General features: G+C 43.8%; 1 long non-coding RNA gene across 47 annotated transcripts in view; it reads left to right on the top strand.

The window, feature by feature from the left end:
* LOC307181352 overlaps positions 1 to 27,479 on the top strand; it is a 1,649,813-nt gene that overhangs the window by 180,814 nt on the left and 1,441,520 nt on the right. Inside the window, exon 5 of one of the 47 annotated variants that reach the window (XR_013826487.1) lies at positions 22,795 to 22,813. The exons of 39 other annotated variants lie outside the window; for them this stretch is intronic. This is a non-coding gene — a long non-coding RNA (uncharacterized lncRNA). Of the gene's footprint in view, positions 1 to 2,261; positions 2,281 to 3,840; positions 3,860 to 5,419; positions 5,495 to 6,998; positions 7,018 to 8,577; positions 8,647 to 13,316; positions 13,336 to 14,894; positions 14,914 to 22,794; positions 22,814 to 27,479 lie in introns of those variants that run through there. 7 more of the 47 variants (XR_013826488.1, XR_013826489.1, XR_013826490.1 and 4 more) reach the window with 7 other exon arrangements.

The following is a 27,479-nucleotide window of genomic DNA, read 5'->3' on the forward strand; positions in this document are numbered from 1 at the left end:
TTCCTGTTCATCTTCCGCAGAAATTGCAAACTGGGCCAAACAGGAGGTTAAAGGGACTGACTCTCCAAGTCGGGAGAGTGTTAGTAAAGCGTCTGGAATGTTGCACCCGAGTACCAGGGTATTAAAACTGAGACATATTTGAACACGTCTCCCGATCACATGGTTGATCATACTCTAGGTTCCACATGCATGTTTTAGCTGAAGGAAGAATACCTTAAACCTGGGTAGTTGAAACCCGTGGAATGGGTACCATGTAACATGACTTCAAAGGGTCTTCTTTTGCTCACCGAACCTCTCCAATCCTTTCACTGCTGTGTTTATGCTCCTGTACACACGCTTGATTCTCTTTTGGAGACACAGCAATCCATAGGTTTTAAGATACTTACTAGTCACGTACATTCTTAGGCGTTTAATATGGGGTGTTGAGTCCATTTCGTTGAGCAAGGAGTAGCTCTTGTCTATTCCATATTTGGCTTAAGGAAATTTATCTGTGCTCATTTCTATCTTTGGTTTTATGCAGCACCCCAACTCACCTTTCCCCTTAAGCAAGCATAAGTTGGTTTTCTAAATTTGAGACCCTGTTCTGTTTTGGAATTCAGTTCCTGTGTAGCCAAGTTTACATTCCGTGTATTAGTGATATATTATGATGTTTCTTTTTCTGTGTGACTTATTTCAGTTAGAATCATCGTACCTGAATCCACTCATTATGCTGCTACGGGCCTGATGACATAGATTTCATTGCTGAGTGATACTGCATTGTACGTAAGTACCACAAGTTCTTTATCCATTTTTCACTTTCTGTGATATTGAACTTGCACGGTAAACGAGGTTCTTGTAAACAGAGGCGTCCCAAACTTTGGGGTGGCTGTGTCTTTTTGATTTTAATTTCCCTAAGCTATAGGACCATAAGTGGAAGTGCCCTAGACTCTGTTGTTTTGTTTTTTTCGATGTTTCAGGAAACACCATACACTTCTCCCGAGTTTCTGTTGGCAATTTACATCCCGCCCATCAGGATAACAAGGCTCCCAGTTCTCCATGGCCTGTCCTGCCTTTCTGGATTTTACACTTTTTTCAGATGGCCCTTTTGACCGGGGGGAAGTGAGACTTCTTTGTAGTGCAGATTTCCTTTGCAAGTTTGCTTGGTTGGCCAAAAATTGCGTATGCGTTTTTTCCTGAACATATTCAGGAAAAAACGCATACGCCCTTTTTGGCCAAGTGCATCATTGTGGACGTTCTGCCTCTTTTCCTATGCTTTCAATGCAATTCCAGTCTACCTCCTGAAATCGGTTTCCTGCAATTCTGCCCCGCTTTCAAGTCCTCTTGGCAGCCTTACTTCAGTCTATTTTTGGACGATAGCTGTCATTTATAACTCTGCAGGTTTGTGAATTACAGTGCCCCTGAGCTCCTTTCTTCAACTCGCTTTCTTGTGAGCTGGCCGCAACACCGCAGGATGTCTTCAGGCCATAATCTGGTTCTGGCACGGCACGCTGAGCCTTTGGTTAATTCCTCTTCCTGGTGGGAAATGAGAGTTAAATTTGCCCATCCAGACACCTTCAGCTAGTCTCTCATTCGTTCTCGCTATTCCTGTTCATCTTCCACAGAAATTGCAAACTGGGCCAAACAGGAGGTTAAAGGGACTGACTCTCCAAGTGGGGAGAGTGTTAGTAAAGCGTCTGGAATGTTGCACCCGAGTACCAGGGTACGAAAACTGAGACATATTTGAACACGTCTCCCGATCACATGGTTGATCATACTCTAAGTTCCACATGCAAGTTTAGGCTGAAGGAAGAATACCTTAAACCTGGGTAGTTAAAACCCGTGGAATGGGTACCATGTAATATGACTTCAAAGGGTCTTCTTTTGCTCACCGAACCTCTCCAATTCTTTCACTGCTGTGTTTATGCCCCTGTACACATGCTTCATTCTCTTTCGGAGACATAGCAATCCATAGGTTTTAAGATACTTACTAGTCAGGTACATTCTTAGGCGTTTAATATGCGGTGTCGAGTCCATTTCGTTGAGCAAGCAGTAGCTCTTGTCTATTCCATATTTGGCTTAAGGAACTTTATCTGTGCTCATTTCGATCTCTGGTTTTATGCAGCACCCCAACTCACCTTTACCCTTAAGCAAGCATAAGTTGGTTTTCTAAATTTGAGACCCTGTTCTGTTCTGTAATTCAGTTCCTGTGTAGCCAAGTTTACATTCCGTGTATTACTGATATCTTATGATGTTTCTTTTTCTGTGTGACTTATTTCAGTTAGAATCATCATACCTGAATCCACTCATTGTGCTGCTAAGGGCCTGATGACATAGACTTCATTGCTGAGTGATATTGCTTTGTAAGTAAATACCACAACATCTTTATCCATTTTTCACTTTCTGCGATGTTGAACTTGTATGGTAAACGAGGTTCTTGTAAACAGAGGCGTCCCAAATTTTGGGGTGGCTGTGTCTTTTTGATTTTAATTTCCCTAAGCTATAGGACCATAAGTGGAAGTGCCCTAGACTCTGTTGCTTTGTTTTTTCGATGTTTCAGGAAACACCATACACTTCTCCTGAGTGTCTGTTGGCAATTTACATCCCGCCCATCAGCATAACAAGGCTCCCAGTTCTCCATGGCCTGTCCTGCCTTTCTGGATTTTACACTTTTTTCAGATGGCCCTTTTGACCGGGGGGAAGTGACACTTCATTGTAGTGCAGATTTCCTTTGCAAGTTTGCTTGCTTGGCCAAAAAGGGCGTATGCGTTTTTACCTGAATATATTCAGGAAAAAACGCATACGCCCTTTTTGGCCAAGTGCATCATTGTGGACGTTCTGCCTCTTTTCCTATGCTTTCAATGCAATTCCAGTCTACCTCCTGAAATCGGTTTCCTGCAATTCTGCCCCGCTTTCAAGTCCTCTTGGCAGCCTTACTTCAGTCTATTTTTGGACGATAGCTGTCATTTATAACTCTGCAGGTTTGTGAATTACAGTGCCCCTGAGCTCCTTTCTTCAACTCGCTTTCTTGTGAGCTGGCCGCAACACCGCAGGATGGCTTCAGGCCCTAATCTGGTTCCGGCACGGCACGCTGAGCCTTTGGTTAATTCCTCTTCCTGGTGGGAAATGAGTGTTAAATTTGCCCGTCAGGACACCTCCAGCTAGTCTCTCATTGGTTCTCGCTATTCCTGTTCATCTTCCGCAGAAATTGCAAACTGGGCCAAACAGGAGATTTAAGGGATTGACTCTGAAGTCGGGAGAGTGTTAGTAAAGCGTCTGGAATGTTGCACCCGAGTACCAGGGTACAAAAACTGAGACATATTTGAACACGTCTCCCGATCACATGGTTGATCATACTCTAGGTTCCACATGCATGTTTTAGCTGAGGGAAGAATACCTGAAACCTGCAGAGTTGAGACCCGTGGAATGGGTACCATGCAATATGACTTCAAAGGGTCTTCATTTGCTCACCGAACCTCTCCAATCCTATCACTGCTGCGTTTATGCCCCTGTACACACGCTTGATTCTCTTTTGGAGACATAGCAATCCATAGGTTTTAAGATACTTACTAGTCAGGTACATTCTTAGACGTTTAATATGGGGTGTTGAGTCCATTTCGTTGAGCAAGGAGTAGCTCTTGTTTATTCCATATTTGGCTTAAGGAACTTTATCTGTGCTCATTTCAATCTCTGGTTTTATGCAGCACCACAACTCACCTTTCCCCTTAAGCAAGCATAAGTTGGCTTTCTAAATTTGAGACCCTGTTCTGTTCTGTAATTCAGTTCCTGTGTAGCCAAGTTTCCATTCCGTGTATTACTGATATCTTATGATGTTTCTTTTTCTGTGTGACTTATTTCAGTTAGCATCATCGTACCTGAATCCACTCATTATGCTGCCATGGGCCTGATGACATAGATTTCATTGCTGAGTGATACTGCATTGTACGTAAGTACCACAAGTTCTTTATCCATTTTTCACTTTCTGTGATATTGAACTTGTACGGTAAACAAGGTTCTTGTAAACAGAGGCGTCCCAAACTTTGGGGTGGCTGTGTCTTTTTGATTTTAATTTCCCTAAGCTATAGGACCATAAGTGGAAGTGCCCTAGGCTCTGTTGCTTTGTTTTTTAGATGTTTCAGGAAACACCATACACTTCTCCGGAGTGTCTGTTGGCAATTTACATCCCGCCCATCAGCATAACAAGTCTCCCAGTTGTCCATGGCCTGTCCTGCCTTTCTGGATTTTACACTTTTTTCAGATGGCCCTTTTGACCGGGGGGAAGTGAGACTTCATTGTAGTGCAGATTTCCTTTGCAAGTTTGCTTGTTTGGCCAAAAAGGGCGTATGCGTTTTTTCCTGAATATATTCAGGAAAAAACGCATACGCCCTTTTTGGCCAAGTGCATCATTGTGGACGTTCTGCCTCTTTTCCTATGCTTTCAATGCAATTCCAGTCTACCTCCTGAAATCGGTTTCCTGCAATTCTGCCCCGCTTTCAAGTCCTCTTGGCAGCCTTACTTCAGTCTATTTTTGGACGATAGCTGTCATTTATAACTCTGCAGGTTTGTGAATTACAGTGCCCCTGAGCTCCTTTCTTCAACTCACTTTCTTGTGACCTGGCCGCCACACTGCAGGATTGCTTGAGGCCCTAATCTGGTACCGGCACGGCACGCAGAGCCTTTGGTTAATTCCTCTTCCTGGTGGGAAATGAGAGTTAAATTTGCCCGTCCAGACACCTCCATCTAGTCTCCCATTGGTTCTCCCTGTTCCTGTTCATCTTCCGCAGAAATTGCAAACTGGGCCAAACAGGAGGTTAAAGGTGCTGACTCTCCAAGTGGGGAGAGTGTTAATAAAGCATCTGGAATGTTGCACCCGAGTACCAGGGGAGGAAAACTGAGACATATTTGAACACGTCTCCCGTTCACAGAGTTGATCATACTCTGGGTTCCACATGCATGTTTTAGCTGAAGGAAGAATACCTTAAACCTGGGTAGTTGAAACCCGTGGAATGGGTACCATGCAATATGACTTAAAAGGGTCTTCATTTGCTCACCGAACCTCTCCAATCCTATCACTCCTGCGTTTATGCCCCTGTACACATGCTTGATTCCCTTTTGGAGACATAGCAATCCATAGGTTTTAAGATACTTACTAGTCAGGTACATTCTTAGGCTTTTAATATGGGGTGTTGAGTCCATTTCGTTGAGCAAGGAGTAGCTCTTGTCTATTCCATATTTGGCTTAAGGAACTTTATCTGTGCTCATTTCAATCTCTGGTTTTATGCAGCACCCCAACTCACCTTTCCCCTTAAGCAAGCATAAGTTGGTTTTCTAAATTTGAGACTCTGTTCTGTTTGGAATTCAGTTCCTGTGTAGCCAAGTTTACATTCCGTGTATTAGTGATATCTTATGATGTTTCTTTTTCTGTGTGACTTATTTCAGTTAGAATCATCGTACCTGAATCCACTCATTATGCTGCTACTGGCCTGATGACATAGATTTCATTGCTGAGTGATACTGCATTGTACGTAAGTACCACAAGTTCTTTATCCATTTTTCACTTTCTGTGACATTGAACTTGTACGGTAAACGAGGTTCTTGTAAACAGAGGCGTCCCAAACTTTGGGGTGGCTGTGTCTTTTTGATTTTAATTTCCCTAAGCTATAGGACCATAAGTGGAAATGCCCTAGGCTCTGTTGCTTTGTTTTTTAGATGTTTCAGGAAACACCATACACTTCTCCCGAGTGTCTGTGGCAATTTACATCCCGCCCATCAGCATAACAAGGCTCCCAGTTCTCCATGGCCTGTCCTGCCTTTCTGGATTTTACACTTTTTTCAGATGGCCCTTTTGACCGGGGGGAAGTGAGACTTCATTGTACTGCAGATTTCCTTTGCAAGCTTGCTTGGTTGGCCAAAAAGGGCGTATGCGTTTTTTCCTGAATATATTCAGGAAAAAACGCATACGCCCTTTTTGGCCAAGTGCATCATTGTGGACGTTCTGCCTCTTTTCCTATGCTTTCAATGCAATTCCAGTCTACCTCCTGAAATCGGTTTCCTGCAATTCTGCCCCGCTTTCAAGTCCTCTTGGCAGCCTTACTTCAGTCTATTTTTGGACGATAGCTGTCATTTATAACTCTGCAGGTTTGTGAATTACAGTGCCCCTGAGCTCCTTTCTTCAACTCGCTTTCTTGTGACCTGGCCGCAACACCGCAGGATGGCTTCAGGCCCTAATCTGGTTCCGGCACGGCACGCTGAGCCTTTGGTTAATTCCTCTTGCTGGTGGGATGTGAGTGTTAAATTTGCCCGTCCAGACACCTCCAGCTAGTCTCTCATTGGTTCTCGCTATTCCTGTTCATCTTCCGCAGAAATTGCAAACTGTGCCAAACAGGAGGTTAAAGGGACTGACTCTCCAAGTCGGGAGAGTGTTAGTAAAGCGTCTGGAATGTTGCACCCGAGTACCAGGGTACAAAAACTGAGACATATTTGAACACGTCTCCCGTTCACACAGTTGATCATACTCTGGGTTCCACATGCATGTTTTAGCTGAAGGAAGAATACCTGAAACCTGCAGAGTTGAGACTCGTGGAATGGGTACAATGCAATATGACTTCAAAGGGTCTTCATTTGCTCACCGAACCTCTCCAATCCTATCACTGCTGCGTTTATGCCCCTGTACACATGCTTGATTCTCTTTCGGAGACATAGCAATCCATAGGTTTTAAGATACTTACTAGTCAGGTATATTCTTAGGCGTTTAATATGGGGTGTTGAGTCCATTTCGTTGAGCAAGGAGTAGCTCTTGTCTATTCCATATTTGGCTTAAGGAACTTTATCTGTGCTCATTTCGATCTCTGGTTTTATGCAGCACCCCAACTCACCTTTCCCCTTAAGCAAGCATAAGTTGGTTTTCTAAATTTGAGACCCTGTTCTGTTCTGTAATTCAGTTCCTGTGTAGCCAAGTTTACATTCCGTGTATTACTGATATCTTATGATGTTTCTTTTTCTGCGTGACTTATTTCAGTTAGAATCATCATACCTGAATCCACTCATTGTGCTGCTAAGGGCCTGATGACATAGATTTCATTGCTGAGTGATATTTCTTTGTAAGTAAATACCACAACTTCTTTATCCATTTTTCACATTCTGTGATGTTGAACTTGTACTGTAAACGAGGTTCTTGTAAACAGAGGCGTCCCAAACTTTTGGGTGGCTGTGTCTTTTTGATTTTAATTTCCGTAAGCTATACGACCATAAGTGGAAGAGCCCTAGGCTCTGTTGCTTTGTTTTTTAGATGTTTCAGGAAACACCATACACTTCTCCGGAGTGTCTGTTGGCAATTTACATCCCGCCCATCAGCATAACAAGGCTCCCAGTTCTCTATGGCCTGTCCTGCCTTTCTGGATTTTACACTTTTTTCAGATGGCCCTTTTGACCGGGGGGAAGTGAGACTTCATTGTAGTGCAGATTTCCATTGCAAGCTTGCTTGGTTGGCCAAAAAGGGCGTATGCGTTTTTTCCTGAATATATTCAGGAAAAAACGCATACGCCCTTTTTGGCCAAGTGCATCATTGTGGACGTTCTGCCTCTTTTCCTATGCTTTCAATGCAATTCCAGTCTACCTCCTGAAATCGGTTTCCTGCAATTCTGCCCCGCTTTCAAGTCCTCTTGGCAGCCTTACTTCAATCTATTTTTGGACGATAGCTGTCATTTATAACTCTGCAGGTTTGTGAATTACAGTGCCCCTGAGCTCCTTTCCTCAACTCGCTTTATTGTGACCTGGCCGCAACACCACAGGATGGCTTCAGGCCCTAATCTGGTTCCGGAACGGCACGCTGAGCCTTTGGTTATTTCCTCTTCCTTGTGGGAAATGAGAGTTAAATTTGCCCGTCCAGACACCTCCAGCTAGTCTCTCATTGGTTCTCGCTATTCCTGTTCATCTTCCGCAGAAATTGCAAACTGGGCCAAACAGGAGGTTAAAGGCGCTGACTCTCCAAGTGGGGAGAGTGTTAGTAAAGCGTCTGGAATGTTGCACCCGAGTACCAGGGGAGGAAAACTGAGACATATTTGAACACGTCTCCCGTTCACATGGTTGATCATACTTGGGTTCCACATGCATGTTTTAGCTGAAGGAAGAATACCTAAAACCTGGGTAGTTGAAACCCGTGGAATGGGTACCATGCAATATGACTTCAAAGGGTCTTCATTTGCTCACCGAACCTCTCCAATCCTATCACTGCTGCGTTTATGCCCCTGTACACATGCTTGATTCTCTTTCGGAGACATAGCAATCCATAGGTTTTAAGATACTTACTAGTCAGGTACATTCTTAGGCGTTTAATATGCGGTGTTTAGTCCATTTCATTGAGCAAGGAGTAGCTCTTGTCTATTCCATATTTGGCTTAAGGAACTTTATCTGTGCTCACTTCAATCTCTGGTTTTATGCAGCACCCCAACTCACCTTTCCCCTTAAGCAAGCATAAGTTGGTTTTCTAAATTTGAGACCCTGTTCTGTTTTGGAATGCAGTTCCTGTGTAGCCAGGTTTACATTCCGTGTATTAGTGATATCTTATGATGTTTCTTTTTCTGTGTGACTTATTTCAGTTAGAATCATCGTACCTGAATCTACTCATTATGCTGCTACGGGCCTGATGACATAGATTTCATTGCTGAGTGATACTGCATTGTACGTAAGTACCACAAGTTCTTTATGCATTTTTCACTTTCTGTGATATTGAACTTGTACGGTAAACGAGGTTCTTGTAAACAGAGGTGTCCCAAACTTTGGGGTGGCTGTGTCTTTTTGATTTTAATTTCCCTAAGCTATAGGACCATAAGTGGAAGTGCCCTAGGCTCTGTTGCTTTGTTTTTTAGATGTTTCAGGAAACACCATACACTTCTCCCGAGTGTCTGTTGGCAATTTACATCCCGCCCATCAGCATAACAAGGCTCCCAGTTCTCCATGGCCTGTCCTGCCTTTCTGGATTTTACACTTTTTTCAGATGGCCCTTTTGACCGGGGGGAAGTGAGACTTCATTGTAGTGCAGATTTCCTTTGCAAGTTTGCTTGGTTGGCCAAAAAGGGCGTATGCGTTTTTTCCTGAATATATTCAGGAAAAAACGCATACGCCCTTTTTGGCCAAGTGCATCATTGTGGACGTTCTGCCTCTTTTCCTATGCTTTCAATGCAATTCCAGTCTACCTCCTGAAATCGGTTTCCTGCAATTCTGCCCCGCTTTCAAGTCCTCTTGGCAGCCTTACTTCAGTCTATTTTTGGACGATAGCTGTCATTTATAACTCTGCAGGTTTGTGAATTACAGTGCCCCTGAGCTCCTTTCTTCAACTCGCTTTCTTTTGAGCTGGCCGCAACACCGCAGGATGGCTTCAGGCCCTAATCTGGTTCCGGCACGGCACGCTGAGCCTTTGGTTAATTCCTCTTCCTGGTGGGCAATGAGAGTTAAATTTGCCCATCCAGACACCTCCAGCTAGTCTCTCATTGGTTCTCGCTATTCCTGTTCATCTTCCACAGAAATTGCAAACTGGGCCAAACAGGAGGTTAAAGGGACTGACTCTCCAAGTCGGGAGAGTGTTAGTAAAGCGTCTGGAATGTTGCACCCGAGTACCAGGGTACGAAAACTGAGACATATTTGAACACGTCTCCCGATCACATGGTTGATCATACTCTGGGTTCCACATGCATGTTTTAGCTGAAGGAAGAATACCTAAAACCTGGGTAGTTGAAACCCGTGGAATGGGTACCATGCAATATGACTTCAAAGGGTCTTCATTTGCTCACCGAACATCTCCAATCCTATCACTGCTGCGTTTATGCCCCTGTACACATGCTTGATTCTCTTTCGGAGACATAGCAATCCATAGGTTTTAAGATACTTACTAGTCAGGTACATTCTTAGGCGTTTAATATGCGGTGTTGAGTCCATTTCGTTGAGCAAGGAGTAGCTCTTGTCTATTCCATATTTGGCTTAAGGAACTTTATCTGTGCTCATTTCAATCTCTGGTTTTATGCAGCACCCCAACTCACCTTTCCCCTTAAGCAAGCATAAGTTGGTTTTCTAAATTTGAGAACCTGTTCTGTTCTGTAATTCAGTTCCTGTGTAGCCAAGTTTACATTCCGTGTATTACTGATATCTTATGATGTTTCTGTTTCTGTGTGACTTATTTCAGTTAGAATCATCATACCTGAATCCACTCATTGTGCTGCTAAGGGCCTGATGACACAGATTTCATTGCTGAGTGATATTGCTTTGTAAGTAAATACCACAACTTTTTTATCCATTTTTCACTTTCTGCGATGTTGAACTTGTACTGTAAACGAGGTTCTTGTAAACAGAGCCATTCGAAACTTTGGGGTGGCTGTGTCTTTTTGATTTTAAATTCCCTAAGCTATAGGACCATAAGTGGAAGTGCCCTAGGCTCTCTTGCTTTGTTTTTTAGATGTTTCAGGAAACACCATACACTTCTCCGGAGTGGTTGTTGGCAATTTACATCCCGCCCATCAGCATAACAAGGCTCCCAGTTCTCCATGGCCTGTCCTGCCTTTCTGGATTTTACACTTTTTTCAGATGGCCCTTTTGACCGGGGGGAAGTGAGACTTCATTGTAGTGCAGATTTCCTTTGCAAGCTTGCTTGGTTGGCCAAAAAGGGCGTATGCGTTTTTTCCTGAATATATTCAGGAAAAAACGCATACGCCCTTTTTGGCCAAGTGCATCATTGTGGACGTTCTGCCTCTTTTCCTATGCTTTCAATGCAATTCCAGTCTACCTCCTGAAATCGGTTTCCTGCAATTCTGCCCCGCTTTCAAGTCCTCTTGGCAGCCTTACTTCAGTCTATTTTTGGACGATAGCTGTCATTTATAACTCTGCAGGTTTGTGAATTACAGTGCCCCTGAGCTCCTTTCTTCAACTCGCTTTCTTGTGACCTGGCCGCAAAACCGCAGGATGGCTTCGGGCCCTAATCTGGTTCCGGACCGGCATGCTGAGCCTTTGGTTAATTCCTCTTCCTGGTGGGAAATGAGAGTTAAATTTGCCCGTCCAGACACCTGCAGCTAGCCTCTCATTGGTTCTCGCTATTCCTGTTCATCTTCTGCAGAAATTGCAAACTGGGCCAAACAGGAGGTTAAAGGCGCTGACTCTCCAAGTGGGGAGAGTGTTAGTAAAGCGTCTGGAATGTTGCACCTGAGTACCAGGGTACGAAAACTGAGACATATTTGAACACGTCTCCCGATCACATGGTTGATCATACTCTGGGTTCCACATGCATGTTTTAGCTGAAGGAAGAATACCTAAAACCTGGGTAGTTGAAACCCGTGGAATGGGTACCATGCAATATGACTTCAAAGCGTCTTCATTTGCTCACCGAACCTCTCCAATCCTACCACTGCTGCGTTTATGCCCCTGTACACATGCTTGATTCTCTTTCGGAGACATAGCAATCTATAGGTTTTAAGATACTTACTAGTCAGGTACATTCTTAGGCGTTTAATATGCGGTGTTGAGTCCATTTCGTTGAGCAAGGAGTAGCTCTTGTCTATTCCATATTTGGCTTAAGGAACTTTATTTGTGCTCATTTCAATCTCTGGTTTTATGCAGCACCCCAACTCACCTTTCCCCTTAAGCAAGCATAAGTTGGTTTTCTAAATTTGAGACCCTGTTCTGTTCTGTAATTCAGTTCCTGTGTAGCCAAGTTTACATTCCGTGTATTACTGATATCTTATGATGTTTCTTTTTCTGTGTGACTTATTTCAGTTAGAATCATCATACCTGAATCCACTCATTATGCTGCTACGGGCCTGATGACATAGGTTTCATTGCTGAGTGATACTGCATTGTACGTAAGTACCACAAGTTCTTTATCCATTTTTCACTTTCTGTGATATTGAACTTGTACGGTAAACGAGGTTCTTGTAAACAGAGGCGTCCCAAACTTTGGGGTGGCGGTGTCTTTTTTATTTTCATTTCCCTAAGCTATAGGACCATAAGTGGAAGTGCCCTAGGCTCTGTTGCTTTGTTTTTTAGATGTTTCAGGAAACACCATACACTTCTCCGGAGTGTCTGTTGGCAATTTACATCCCGCCCATCAGCATAACAAGGCTCCCAGTTCTCCATGGCCTGTCCTGCCTTTCTGGATTTTACACTTTTTTCAGATGGCCCTTTTGACCGGGGGGAAGTGAGACTTCATTGTAGTGCAGATTTCCTTTGCAAGTTTGCTTGGTTGGCCAAAAAGGGCGTATGCGTTTTTTCCTGAATATATTCAGGAAAAAACGCATACGCCCTTTTTGGCCAAGTGCATCATTGTGGACGTTCTGCCTCTTTTCCTATGCTTTCAATGCAATTCCAATCTACCTCCTGAAATCGGTTTCCTGCAATTCTGCCCCGCTTTCGAGTCCTCTTGGCAGCCTTACTTCAGTCTAATTTTGGACGATAGCTGTCATTTATAACTCTGCAGGTTTGTGAATTACAGTGCCCCTGAGCTCCTTTCTTCAACTCGCTTTCTTGTGACCTGGCCGCAACAACGCAGGATGTCTTCAGGCCCTAATCTGGTTCCGGCACGGCACGCTGAACCTTTGGTTAATTCCTCTTCCTGGTGGGAAATGAGAGTTAAATTTGCCCGTTCAGACACCTCCAGCTAGTCTCTCATTGGTTCTCGCTATTCCTGTTCATCTTCCGCAGAAATTGCAAACTGGGCCAAACAGGAGGTTAAAGGGACTGACTCTCCAAGTCGGGAGAGTGTTAGTAAAGCGTCTGGAATGTTGCACCCGAGTACCAGGGTAGGAAAACTGAGACATATTTGAACACGTCTCCCGTTCACATGGTTGATCATACTCCGGGTTCCACATGCATGTTTTAGCTGAAGGAAGAATACCTTAAACCTGGAGAGTTGAGACCCGTGTAATGGGTACCATGCAATATGACTTCAAAGGGTCTTCATTTGCTCACCGAACCTCTCCAATCCTATCACTGCTGCGTTTATGCCCCTGTACACATGCTTGATTCTCTTTCGGAGACATAGCAATCCATAGGTTTTAAGATACTTACTAGTCAGGTACATTCTTAGGCGTTTAATATGCGGTGTTGAGTCCAATTCTTTGAGCAAGGAGTAGCTCTTGTCTATTCCATATTTGGCTTAAGGAACTTTATCTGTGCTCATTTCAATCTCTGGTTTTATGCAGCACCCCAACTCACCTTTCCCCTTAAGCAAGCATAAGTTGGTTTTCTAAATTTGAGACCCTGTTCTGTTTTGGAATGCAGTTCCTGTGTAGCCAAGTTTACATTCCGTGTATTAGTGATATCTTATGATGTTTCTTTTTTATGTGACTTATTTCAGTTAGAATCATCATACCTGAATCCACTCATTGTGATGCTAAGGGCCTGATGACACAGATTTCATTGCTGAGTGATATTGCTTTGTAAGTAAATACCACAACTTCTTTATCCATTTTTCACGTTCTGCGATGTTGAACTTGTACTGTAAACGAGGTTCTTGTAAACAGAGCCATTCGAAACTTTGGGGTGGCTGTGTCTTTTTGATTTTAAATTCCCTAAGCTATAGGACCATAAGTGGAAGTGCCCTAGGCTCTCTTGCTTTGTTTTTTAGATGTTTCAGGAAACACCATACACTTCTCCCAAGTGTCTGTTGGCAATTTACATCCCGCTCATCAGCATAACAAGGCTCCCAGTTCTCAATGGCCTGTTATCTTTCTGGATTTTACACTTTTTACAGATGGCCTTTCTGACCGGGGGGAAGTGAGACTTCATTGTAGTGCAGATTTCCTTTGCAAGCTTGCTTGGTTGGCCAAAAAGGGCGTATGCGTTTTTTCCTGAATATATTCAGGAAAAAACGCATACGCCCTTTTTGGCCAAGTGCATCATTGTGGACGTTCTGCCTCTTTTCCTATGCTTTCAATGCAATTCCAGTCTACCTCCTGAAATCGGTTTCCTGCAATTCTGCCCCGCTTTCAAGTCCTCTTGGCAGCCTTACTTCAGTCTATTTTTGGACGATAGCTGTCATTTATAACTCTGCAGGTTTGTGAATTACAGTGCCCCTGAGCTCCTTTCTTCAACTCGCTTTCTTTTGAGCTGGCCGCAGCACCGCAGGTTGGCTTCAGGCCATAATCTGGTTCCGGTACGGCACGCTGAGCCTTTGGTTATTTCCTCTTCCTGGTGGGAAATGAGAGTTAAATTTGCCCGTCCAGACACCTCCAGCTAGCCTCTCATTGGTTCTCGCTATTCCTGTTCATCTTCCGCAGAAATTGCAAACTGGGCCAAACAGGAGGTTAAAGGCGCTGACTCTCCAAGTGGGGAGAGTGTTAGTAAAGCGTCTGGAATGTTGCACCCGAGTACCAGGGGAGGAAAACTGAAACATATTTGAACACGTCTCCCGATCACATGGTTGATCATACTCTGGGTTCCACATGCATGTTTTAGCTGAAGGAAGAATACCTAAAACCTGGGTAGTTGAAACCCGTGGAATGGGTACCATGCAATATGACTTCAAAGGGTATTCATTTGCTCACCGAACCTCTCCAATCCTATCACTGCTGCGTTTATGCCCCTGTACACATGCTTGATTCTCTTTCGGAGACATAGCAATCCATAGGTTTTAAGATACTTACTAGTCAGGTACATTCTTAGGCGTTTAATATGCGGTGTTGAGTCCATTTCGTTGAGCAAGGAGTAGCTCTTGTCTATTCCATATTTGGCTTAAGGAACTTTATCTGTGCTCATTTCAATCTCTGGTTTTATGCAGCACCCCAACTCACCTTTACCCTTAAGCAAGCATAAGTTGGTTTTCTAAATTTGAGACCCTGTTCTGTTCTGTAATTCAGTTCCTGTGTAGCCAAGTTTCCATTCCGTGTATTACTGATATCTTATGATGTTTCTTTTTCTGTGTGACTTATTTCAGTTAGAATCATCATACCTCAATCCACTCATTGTGCTGCTAAGGGCCTGATGACACAGATTTCATTGCTGAGTGATATTGTTTTGTAAGTAAATACCACAACTTCTTTACCCATTTTTCACTTTCTGCGATGTTGAACTTGTACTGTAAACGAGGTTCTTGTAAACAGAGCCGTTCCAAACTTTGGGGTGGCTGTGTCTTTTTGATTTTAATTTCCCTAAGCTATAGGACCATAAGTGGAAGTGCCCTAGGTTCTGTTGCTTTGTTTTTTAGATGTTTCAGGAAACACCATACACTTCTCCCGAGTGGTTGTTGGCAATTTACATCCCGCCCTTCAGCATAACAAGGCTCCCAGTTCTCCATGGCCTGTCCTGCCTTTCTGGATTTTACCCTTTTTTCAGATGGCCGTTTTGACCGGGGGGAAGTGAGACTTCATTGTAGTGCAGATTTCCTTTGCAAGCTTGCTTGGTTGGCCAAAAAGGGCGTATGCGTTTTTTCCTGAATATATTCAGGAAAAAACGCATACGCCCTTTTTGGCCAAGTGCATCATTGTGGACGTTCTGCCTCTTTTCCTATGCTTTCAATGCAATTCCAGTCTACCTCCTGAAATCGGTTTCCTGCAATTCTGCCCCGCTTTCAAGTCCTCTTGGCAGCCTTACTTCAGTCTATTTTTGGACGATAGCTGTCATTTATAACTCTGCAGGTTTGTGAATTACAGTGCCCCTGAGCTCCTTTCTTCAACTCGCTTTCTTGTGACCTGGCCGCAACACCGCAGGATGGCTTCAGGCCCTAATCTGGATCCGGCACGGCACGCTGAGCCTTTGGTTATTTCCTCTTCCTGGTGGGAAATGAGAGTTAAATTTGCCCGTCCAGACACCTCCAGCTAGTCTCTCATTGGTTCTCGCTATTCCTGTTCATCTTCCGCAGAAATTGCAAACTGGGCCAAACAGGAGGTTAAAGGCGCTGACTCTCCAAGTGGGGAGAGTGTTAGTAAAGCGTCTGGAATGTTGCACCTGAGTACCAGGGTACGAAAACTGGAACATATTTGAACACGTCTCCCGATCACATGGTTGATCATACTCTAGGTTCCACATGCATGTTTTAGCTGAAGGAAGAATACCTAAAACCTGGGTAGTTGAAACCCGTGGAATGGGTACCATGCAATATGACTTCAAAGGGTCTTCATTTGCTCACCAAACCTCTCCAATCCTATCACTGCTGCGTTTATGCCCCTGTACACATGCTTGATTCTCTTTCAGAGACATAGCAATCCATAGGTTTTAAGATACTTACTAGTCAGGTACATTCTTAGGCGTTTAATATGGGGTGTTGAGTCCATTTCGTTGAGCAAGGAGTAGCTCTTGTCTATTCCATATTTGGCTTAAGGAACTTTATCTGTGCTCATTTCAATCTCTGGTTTTATGCAGCACCCCAACTCACCTTTCCCCTTAAGCAAGCATAAGTTGGTTTTCTAAATTTGAGACCCTGTTCTGTTTTGGAATGCAGTTCCTGTGTAGCCAGGTTTACATTCCGTGTATTAGTGATATCTTATGATGTTTCTTTTTCTGTGTGACTTATTTCAGTTAGAATCATCGTACCTGAATCTACTCATTATGCTGCTACGGGCCTGATGACATAGATTTCATTGCTGAGTGATACTGCATTGTACGTAAGTACCACAAGTTCTTTATGCATTTTTCACTTTCTGTGATATTGAACTTGTACGGTAAACGAGGTTCTTGTAAACAGAGGTGTCCCAAACTTTGGGGTGGCTGTGTCTTTTTGATTTTAATTTCCCTAAGCTATAGGACCATAAGTGGAAGTGCCCTAGGCTCCGTTGCTTTGTTTTTTAGATGTTTCAGGAAACACCATACACTTCTCCCGAGTGTCTGTTGGCAATTTACATCCCGCCCATCAGCATAACAAGGCTCCCAGTTCTCCATGGCCTGTCCTGCCTTTCTGGATTTTACACTTTTTTCAGATGGCCCTTTTGACCGGGGGGAAGTGAGACTTCATTGTAGTGCAGATTTCCTTTGCAAGTTTGCTTGGTTGGCCAAAAAGGGCGTATGCGTTTTTTCCTGAATATATTCAGGAAAAAACGCATACGCCCTTTTAGGCCAAGTGCATCATTGTGGACGTTCTGCCTCTTTTCCTATGCTTTCAATGCAATTCCAGTCTACCTCCTGAAATCGGTTTCCTGCAATTCTGCCCCGCTTTCAAGTCCTCTTGGCAGCCTTACTTCAGTCTATTTTTGGACGATAGCTGTCATTTATAACTCTGCAGGTTTGTGAATTACAGTGCCCCTGAGCTCCTTTCTTCAACTCGCTTTCTTTTGAGCTGGCCGCAACACCGCAGGATGGCTTCAGGCCCTAATCTGGTTCCGGCACGGCACGCTGAGCCTTTGGTTAATTCCTCTTCCTGGTGGGAAATGAGAGTTAAATTTGCCCATCCAGACACCTCCAGCTAGTCTCTCATTGGTTCTCGCTATTCCTGTTCATCTTCCAAAGAAATTGCAAACTGGGCCAAACAGGAGGTTAAAGGGACTGACTCTCCAAGTCGGGAGAGTGTTAGTAAAGCGTCTGGAATGTTGCACCCGAGTACCAGGGTACGAAAACTGAGACATATTTGAACACGTCTCCCGATCACATGGTTGATCATACTCCGGGTTCCACATGCATGTTTTAGCTGAAGGAAGAATACCTAAAACCTGGGTAGTTGAAACCCGTGGAATGGGTACCATGCAATATGACTTCAAAGGGTCTTCATTTGCTCACCGAACATCTCCAATCCTATCACTGCTGCGTTTATGCCCCTGTACACATGCTTGATTCTCTTTCGGAGACATAGCAATCCATAGGTTTTAAGATACTTACTAGTCAGGTACATTCTTAGGCGTTTAATATGCGGTGTTGAGTCCATTTCGTTGAGCAAGGAGTAGCTCTTGTCTATTCCATATTTGGCTTAAGGAACTTTATCTGTGCTCATTTCAATCTCTGGTTTTATGCAGCACCCCAACTCACCTTTCCCCTTAAGCAAGCATAAGTTGCTTTTCTAAATTTGAGAACCTGTTCTGTTCTGTAATTCAGTTCCTGTGTAGCCAAGTTTACATTCCGTGTATTAGTGATATCTTATGATGTTTCTTTTTCTGTGTGACTTATTTCAGTTAGAATCATCGTACCTGAATCTACTCATTATGCTGCTACGGGCCTGATGACATAGATTTCATTGCTGAGTGATACTGCATTGTACGTAAGTACCACAAGTTCTTTATGCATTTTTCACTTTCTGTGATATTGAACTTGTACGGTAAACGAGGTTCTTGTAAACAGAGGCGTCCCAAACTTTGGGGTGGCTGTGTCTTTTTGATTTTAATTTCCCTAAGCTATAGGACCATAAGTGGAAGTGCCCTAGGTTCTGTTGCTTTGTTTTTTAGATGTTTCAGGAAACACCATACACTTCTCCCGAGTGGTTGTTGGCAATTTACATCCCGCCCTTCAGCATAACAAGGCTCCCAGTTCTCCATGGCCTGTCCTGCCTTTCTGGATTTTACCCTTTTTTCAGATGGCCCTTTTGACCGGGGGGAAGTGAGACTTCATTGTAGTGCAGATTTCCTTTGCAAGCTTGCTTGGTTGGCCAAAAAGGGCGTATGCGTTTTTTCCTGAATATATTCAGGAAAAAACGCATACGCACTTTTTGGCCAAGTGCATCATTGTGGACATTCTGCCTCTTTTCCTATGCTTTCAATGCAATTCCAGTCTACCTCCTGAAATCGGTTTCCTGCAATTCTGCCCCGCTTTCAAGTCCTCTTGGCAGCCTTACTTCAGTCTATTTTTGGACGATAGCTGTCATTTATAACTCTGCAGGTTTGTGAATTACAGTGCCCCTGAGCTCCTTTCTTCAACTCGCTTTCTTTTGAGCTGGCCGCAATACCGCAGGATGGCTTCAGGCCCTAATCTGGTTCTGGCACGGCACGCTGAGCCTTTGGTTAATTCATCTTCCTGGTGGGAAATGAGAGTTAAATTTGCCCATCCAGACACCTCCAGCTAGTCTCTCATTGGTTCTCGCTATTCCTGTTCATCTTCCGCAGAAATTGAAAACTGGGCCAAATAGGAGGTTAAAGGGACTGACTCTCCAAGTCGGGAGAGTGTTAGTAAAGCGTCTGGAATGTTGCACCCGAGTACCAGGGTATGAAAACTGAGACATATTTGAACACGTCTCCCGATCACATGGTTGATCATACTCTAGGTTCCACATGCATGTTTTAGCTGAAGGAAGAATACCTTAAACCTGGGTAGTTGAAACCCGTGGAATGGGTACCATGTAACATGACTTCAAAGGGTCTTCTTTTGCTCACCGAACCTCTCCAATCCTTTCACTGCTGTGTTTATGCTCCTGTACACACGCTTGATTCTCTTTTGGAGACACAGCAATCCATAGGTTTTAAGATACTTACTAGTCACGTACATTCTTAGGCGTTTAATATGGGGTGTTGAGTCCATTTCGTTGAGCAAGGAGTAGCTCTTGTCTATTCCATATTTGGCTTAAGGAAATTTATCTGTGCTCATTTCTATCTTTGGTTTTATGCAGCACCCCAACTCACCTTTCCCCTTAAGCAAGCATAAGTTGGTTTTCTAAATTTGAGACCCTGTTCTGTTTTGGAATTCAGTTCCTGTGTAGCCAAGTTTACATTCCGTGTATTAGTGATATATTATGATGTTTCTTTTTCTGTGTGACTTATTTCAGTTAGAATCATCGTACCTGAATCCACTCATTATGCTGCTACGGGCCTGATGACATAGATTTCATTGCTGAGTGATACTGCATTGTACGTAAGTACCACAAGTTCTTTATCCATTTTTCACTTTCTGTGATATTGAACTTGCACGGTAAACGAGGTTCTTGTAAACAGAGGCGTCCCAAACTTTGGGGTGGCTGTGTCTTTTTGATTTTAATTTCCCTAAGCTATAGGACCATAAGTGGAAGTGCCCTAGACTCTGTTGTTTTGTTTTTTTCGATGTTTCAGGAAACACCATACACTTCTCCCGAGTTTCTGTTGGCAATTTACATCCCGCCCATCAGGATAACAAGGCTCCCAGTTCTCCATGGCCTGTCCTGCCTTTCTGGATTTTACACTTTTTTCAGATGGCCCTTTTGACCGGGGGGAAGTGAGACTTCTTTGTAGTGCAGATTTCCTTTGCAAGTTTGCTTGGTTGGCCAAAAAGGGCGTATGCGTTTTTTCCTGAACATATTCAGGAAAAAACGCATACGCCCTTTTTGGCCAAGTGCATCATTGTGGACGTTCTGCCTCTTTTCCTATGCTTTCAATGCAATTCCAGTCTACCTCCTGAAATCGGTTTCCTGCAATTCTGCCCCGCTTTCAAGTCCTCTTGGCAGCCTTACTTCAGTCTATTTTTGGACGATAGCTGTCATTTATAACTCTGCAGGTTTGTGAATTACAGTGCCCCTGAGCTCCTTTCTTCAACTCGCTTTCTTGTGAGCTGGCCGCAACACCGCAGGATGTCTTCAGGCCCTAATCTGGTTCTGGCACGGCACGCTGAGCCTTTGGTTAATTCCTCTTCGTGGTGGGAAATGAGAGTTAAATTTGCCCATCCAGACACCTTCAGCTAGTCTCTCATTCGTTCTCGCTATTCCTGTTCATCTTCCACAGAAATTGCAAACTGGGCCAAACAGGAGGTTAAAGGGACTGACTCTCCAAGTGGGGAGAGTGTTAGTAAAGCGTCTGGAATGTTGCACCCGAGTACCAGGGTACGAAAACTGAGACATATTTGAACACGTCTCCCGATCACATGGTTGATCATACTCTAGGTTCCACATGCAAGTTTAGGCTGAAGGAAGAATACCTTAAACCTGGGTAGTTAAAACCCGTGGAATGGGTACCATGTAATATGACTTCAAAGGGTCTTCTTTTGCTCACCGAACCTCTCCAATCCTTTCACTGCTGTGTTTATGCCCCTGTACACATGCTTCATTCTCTTTCGGAGACATAGCAATCCATAGGTTTTAAGATACTTACTAGTCAGGTACATTCTTAGGCGTTTAATATGCGGTGTCGAGTCCATTTCGTTGAGCAAGCAGTAGCTCTTGTCTATTCCATATTTGGCTTAAGGAACTTTATCTGTGCTCATTTCGATCTCTGGTTTTATGCAGCACCCCAACTCACCTTTACCCTTAAGCAAGCATAAGTTGGTTTTCTAAATTTGAGACCCTGTTCTGTTCTGTAATTCAGTTCCTGTGTAGCCAAGTTTACATTCCGTGTATTACTGATATCTTATGATGTTTCTTTTTCTGTGTGACTTATTTCAGTTAGAATCATCATACCTGAATCCACTCATTGTGCTGCTAAGGGCCTGATGACATAGACTTCATTGCTGAGTGATATTGCTTTGTAAGTAAATACCACAACATCTTTATCCATTTTTCACTTTCTGCGATGTTGAACTTGTATGGTAAACGAGGTTCTTGTAAACAGAGGCGTCCCAAATTTTGGGGTGGCTGTGTCTTTTTGATTTTAATTTCCCTAAGCTATAGGACCATAAGTGGAAGTGCCCTAGACTCTGTTGCTTTGTTTTTTCGATGTTTCAGGAAACACCATACACTTCTCCTGAGTGTCTGTTGGCAATTTACATCCCGCCCATCAGCATAACAAGGCTCCCAGTTCTCCATGGCCTGTCCTGCCTTTCTGGATTTTACACTTTTTTCAGATGGCCCTTTTGACCGGGGGGAAGTGACACTTCATTGTAGTGCAGATTTCCTTTGCAAGTTTGCTTGCTTGGCCAAAAATGGCGTATGCGTTTTTACCTGAATATATTCAGGAAAAAACGCATACGCCCTTTTTGGCCAAGTGCATCATTGTGGACGTTCTGCCTCTTTTCCTATGCTTTCAATGCAATTCCAGTCTACCTCCTGAAATCGGTTTCCTGCAATTCTGCCCCGCTTTCAAGTCCTCTTGGCAGCCTTACTTCAGTCTATTTTTGGACGATAGCTGTCATTTATAACTCTGCAGGTTTGTGAATTACAGTGCCCCTGAGCTCCTTTCTTCAACTCGCTTTCTTGTGAGCTGGCCGCAACACCGCAGGATGGCTTCAGGCCCTAATCTGGTTCCGGCACGGCACGCTGAGCCTTTGGTTAATTCCTCTTCCTGGTGGGAAATGAGTGTTAAATTTGCCCGTCAGGACACCTCCAGCTAGTCTCTCATTGGTTCTCGCTATTCCTGTTCATCTTCCGCAGAAATTGCAAACTGGGCCAAACAGGAGATTTAAGGGATTGACTCTGAAGTCGGGAGAGTGTTAGTAAAGCGTCTGGAATGTTGCACCCGAGTACCAGGGTACAAAAACTGAGACATATTTGAACACGTCTCCCGATCACATGGTTGATCATACTCTAGGTTCCACATGCATGTTTTAGCTGAGGGAAGAATACCTGAAACCTGCAGAGTTGAGACCCGTGGAATGGGTACCATGCAATATGACTTCAAAGGGTCTTCATTTGCTCACCGAACCTCTCCAATCCTATCACTGATGCGTTTATGCCCCTGTACACACGCTTGATTCTCTTTTGGAGACATAGCAATCCATAGGTTTTAAGATACTTACTAGTCAGGTACATTCTTAGACGTTTAATATGGGGTGTTGAGTCCATTTCGTTGAGCAAGGAGTAGCTCTTGTCTATTCCATATTTGGCTTAAGGAACTTTATCTGTGCTCATTTCAATCTCTGGTTTTATGCAGCACCACAACTCACCTTTCCCCTTAAGCAAGCATAAGTTGGCTTTCTAAATTTGAGACCCTGTTCTGTTCTGTAATTCAGTTCCTGTGTAGCCAAGTTTCCATTCCGTGTATTACTGATATCTTATGATGTTTCTTTTTCTGTGTGACTTATTTCAGTTAGCATCATCGTACCTGAATCCACTCATTATGCTGCCACGGGCCTGATGACATAGATTTCATTGCTGAGTGATACTGCATTGTACGTAAGTACCACAAGTTCTTTATCCATTTTTCACTTTCTGTGATATTGAACTTGTACGGTAAACAAGGTTCTTGTAAACAGAGGCGTCCCAAACTTTGGGGTGGCTGTGTCTTTTTGATTTTAATTTCCCTAAGCTATAGGACCATAAGTGGAAGTGCCCTAGGTTCTGTTGCTTTGTTTTTTAGATGTTTCAGGAAACACCATACACTTCTCCCGAGTGGTTGTTGGCAATTTACATCCCGCCCTTCAGCATAACAAGGCTCCCAGTTCTCCATGGCCTGTCCTGCCTTTCTGGATTTTACCCTTTTTTCAGATGGCCGTTTTGACCGGGGGGAAGTGAGACTTCATTGTAGTGCAGATTTCCTTTGCAAGCTTGCTTGGTTGGCCAAAAAGGGCGTATGCGTTTTTTCCTGAATATATTCAGGAAAAAACGCATACGCCCTTTTTGGCCAAGTGCATCATTGTGGACGTTCTGCCTCTTTTCCTATGCTTTCAATGCAATTCCAGTCTACCTCCTGAAATCGGTTTCCTGCAATTCTGCCCCGCTTTCAAGTCCTCTTGGCAGCCTTACTTCAGTCTATTTTTGGACGATAGCTGTCATTTATAACTCTGCAGGTTTGTGAATTACAGTGCCCCTGAGCTCCTTTCTTCAACTCACTTTCTTGTGACCTGGCCGCCACACTGCAGGATTGCTTGAGGCCCTAATCTGGTACCGGCACGGCACGCAGAGCCTTTGGTTAATTCCTCTTCCTGGTGGGAAATGAGAGTTAAATTTGCCCGTCCAGACACCTCCAGCTAGTCTCTCATTGGTTCTCGCTATTCCTGTTCATCTTCCGCAGAAATTGCAAACTGGGCCAAACAGGAGGTTAAAGGCGCTGACTCTCCAAGTGGGGAGAGTGTTAGTAAAGCGTCTGGAATGTTGCACCTGAGTACCAGGGTACGAAAACTGGAACATATTTGAACACGTCTCCCGATCACATGGTTGATCATACTCTAGGTTCCACATGCATGTTTTAGCTGAAGGAAGAATACCTAAAACCTGGGTAGTTGAAACCCGTGGAATGGGTACCATGCAATATGACTTCAAAGGGTCTTCATTTGCTCACCAAACCTCTCCAATCCTATCACTGCTGCGTTTATGCCCCTGTACACATGCTTGATTCTCTTTCAGAGACATAGCAATCCATAGGTTTTAAGATACTTACTAGTCAGGTACATTCTTAGGCGTTTAATATGGGGTGTTGAGTCCATTTCGTTGAGCAAGGAGTAGCTCTTGTCTATTCCATATTTGGCTTAAGGAACTTTATCTGTGCTCATTTCAATCTCTGGTTTTATGCAGCACCCCAACTCACCTTTCCCCTTAAGCAAGCATAAGTTGGTTTTCTAAATTTGAGACCCTGTTCTGTTTTGGAATGCAGTTCCTGTGTAGCCAGGTTTACATTCCGTGTATTAGTGATATCTTATGATGTTTCTTTTTCTGTGTGACTTATTTCAGTTAGAATCATCGTACCTGAATCTACTCATTATGCTGCTACGGGCCTGATGACATAGATTTCATTGCTGAGTGATACTGCATTGTACGTAAGTACCACAAGTTCTTTATGCATTTTTCACTTTCTGTGATATTGAACTTGTACGGTAAACGAGGTTCTTGTAAACAGAGGTGTCCCAAACTTTGGGGTGGCTGTGTCTTTTTGATTTTAATTTCCCTAAGCTATAGGACCATAAGTGGAAGTGCCCTAGGCTCTGTTGCTTTGTTTTTTAGATGTTTCAGGAAACACCATACACTTCTCCCGAGTGTCTGTTGGCAATTTACATCCCGCCCATCAGCATAACAAGGCTCCCAGTTCTCCATGGCCTGTCCTGCCTTTCTGGATTTTACACTTTTTTCAGATGGCCCTTTTGACCGGGGGGAAGTGAGACTTCATTGTAGTGCAGATTTCCTTTGCAAGTTTGCTTGGTTGGCCAAAAAGGGCGTATGCGTTTTTTCCTGAATATATTCAGGAAAAAACGCATACGCCCTTTTTGGCCAAGTGCATCATTGTGGACGTTCTGCCTCTTTTCCTATGCTTTCAATGCAATTCCAGTCTACCTCCTGAAATCGGTTTCCTGCAATTCTGCCCCGCTTTCAAGTCCTCTTGGCAGCCTTACTTCAGTCTATTTTTGGACGATAGCTGTCATTTATAACTCTGCAGGTTTGTGAATTACAGTGCCCCTGAGCTCCTTTCTTCAACTCGCTTTCTTTTGAGCTGGCCGCAACACCGCAGGATGGCTTCAGGCCCTAATCTGGTTCCGGCACGGCACGCTGAGCCTTTGGTTAATTCCTCTTCCTGGTGGGAAATGAGAGTTAAATTTGCCCATCCAGACACCTCCAGCTAGTCTCTCATTGGTTCTCGCTATTCCTGTTCATCTTCCACAGAAATTGCAAACTGGGCCAAACAGGAGGTTAAAGGGACTGACTCTCCAAGTCGGGAGAGTGTTAGTAAAGCGTCTGGAATGTTGCACCCGAGTACCAGGGTACGAAAACTGAGACATATTTGAACACGTCTCCCGATCACATGGTTGATCATACTCCGGGTTCCACATGCATGTTTTAGCTGAAGGAAGAATACCTAAAACCTGGGTAGTTGAAACCCGTGGAATGGGTACCATGCAATATGACTTCAAAGGGTCTTCATTTGCTCACCGAACATCTCCAATCCTATCACTGCTGCGTTTATGCCCCTGTACACATGCTTGATTCTCTTTCGGAGACATAGCAATCCATAGGTTTTAAGATACTTACTAGTCAGGTACATTCTTAGGCGTTTAATATGCGGTGTTGAGTCCATTTCGTTGAGCAAGGAGTAGCTCTTGTCTATTCCATATTTGGCTTAAGGAACTTTATCTGTGCTCATTTCAATCTCTGGTTTTATGCAGCACCCCAACTCACCTTTCCCCTTAAGCAAGCATAAGTTGCTTTTCTAAATTTGAGAACCTGTTCTGTTCTGTAATTCAGTTCCTGTGTAGCCAAGTTTACATTCCGTGTATTAGTGATATCTTATGATGTTTCTTTTTCTGTGTGACTTATTTCAGTTAGAATCATCGTACCTGAATCTACTCATTATGCTGCTACGGGCCTGATGACATAGATTTCATTGCTGAGTGATACTGCATTGTACGTAAGTACCACAAGTTCTTTATGCATTTTTCACTTTCTGTGATATTGAACTTGTACGGTAAACGAGGTTCTTGTAAACAGAGGCGTCCCAAACTTTGGGGTGGCTGTGTCTTTTTGATTTTAATTTCCCTAAGCTATAGGACCATAAGTGGAAGTGCCCTAGGTTCTGTTGCTTTGTTTTTTAGATGTTTCAGGAAACACCATACACTTCTCCCGAGTGGTTGTTGGCAATTTACATCCCGCCCTTCAGCATAACAAGGCTCCCAGTTCTCCATGGCCTGTCCTGCCTTTCTGGATTTTACCCTTTTTTCAGATGGCCCTTTTGACCGGGGGGAAGTGAGACTTCATTGTAGTGCAGATTTCCTTTGCAAGCTTGCTTGGTTGGCCAAAAAGGGCGTATGCGTTTTTTCCTGAATATATTCAGGAAAAAACGCATACGCACTTTTTGGCCAAGTGCATCATTGTGGACATTCTGCCTCTTTTCCTATGCTTTCAATGCAATTCCAGTCTACCTCCTGAAATCGGTTTCCTGCAATTCTGCCCCGCTTTCAAGTCCTCTTGGCAGCCTTACTTCAGTCTATTTTTGGACGATAGCTGTCATTTATAACTCTGCAGGTTTGTGAATTACAGTGCCCCTGAGCTCCTTTCTTCAACTCGCTTTCTTTTGAGCTGGCCGCAATACCGCAGGATGGCTTCAGGCCCTAATCTGGTTCTGGCACGGCACGCTGAGCCTTTGGTTAATTCATCTTCCTGGTGGGAAATGAGAGTTAAATTTGCCCATCCAGACACCTCCAGCTAGTCTCTCATTGGTTCTCGCTATTCCTGTTCATCTTCCGCAGAAATTGAAAACTGGGCCAAATAGGAGGTTAAAGGGACTGACTCTCCAAGTCGGGAGAGTGTTAGTAAAGCGTCTGGAATGTTGCACCCGAGTACCAGGGTATGAAAACTGAGACATATTTGAACACGTCTCCCGATCACATGGTTGATCATACTCTAGGTTCCACATGCATGTTTTAGCTGAAGGAAGAATACCTTAAACCTGGGTAGTTGAAACCCGTGGAATGGGTACCATGTAACATGACTTCAAAGGGTCTTCTTTTGCTCACCGAACCTCTCCAATCCTTTCACTGCTGTGTTTATGCTCCTGTACACACGCTTGATTCTCTTTTGGAGACACAGCAATCCATAGGTTTTAAGATACTTACTAGTCACGTACATTCTTAGGCGTTTAATATGGGGTGTTGAGTCCATTTCGTTGAGCAAGGAGTAGCTCTTGTCTATTCCATATTTGGCTTAAGGAAATTTATCTGTGCTCATTTCTATCTTTGGTTTTATGCAGCACCCCAACTCACCTTTCCCCTTAAGCAAGCATAAGTTGGTTTTCTAAATTTGAGACCCTGTTCTGTTTTGGAATTCAGTTCCTGTGTAGCCAAGTTTACATTCC

The sequence above is a fragment of the Stenella coeruleoalba genome (assembly GCF_951394435.1).
Source record: "Stenella coeruleoalba genome assembly, contig: scaffold_48, whole genome shotgun sequence".
NCBI lineage: Eukaryota > Metazoa > Chordata > Mammalia > Artiodactyla > Delphinidae > Stenella > Stenella coeruleoalba.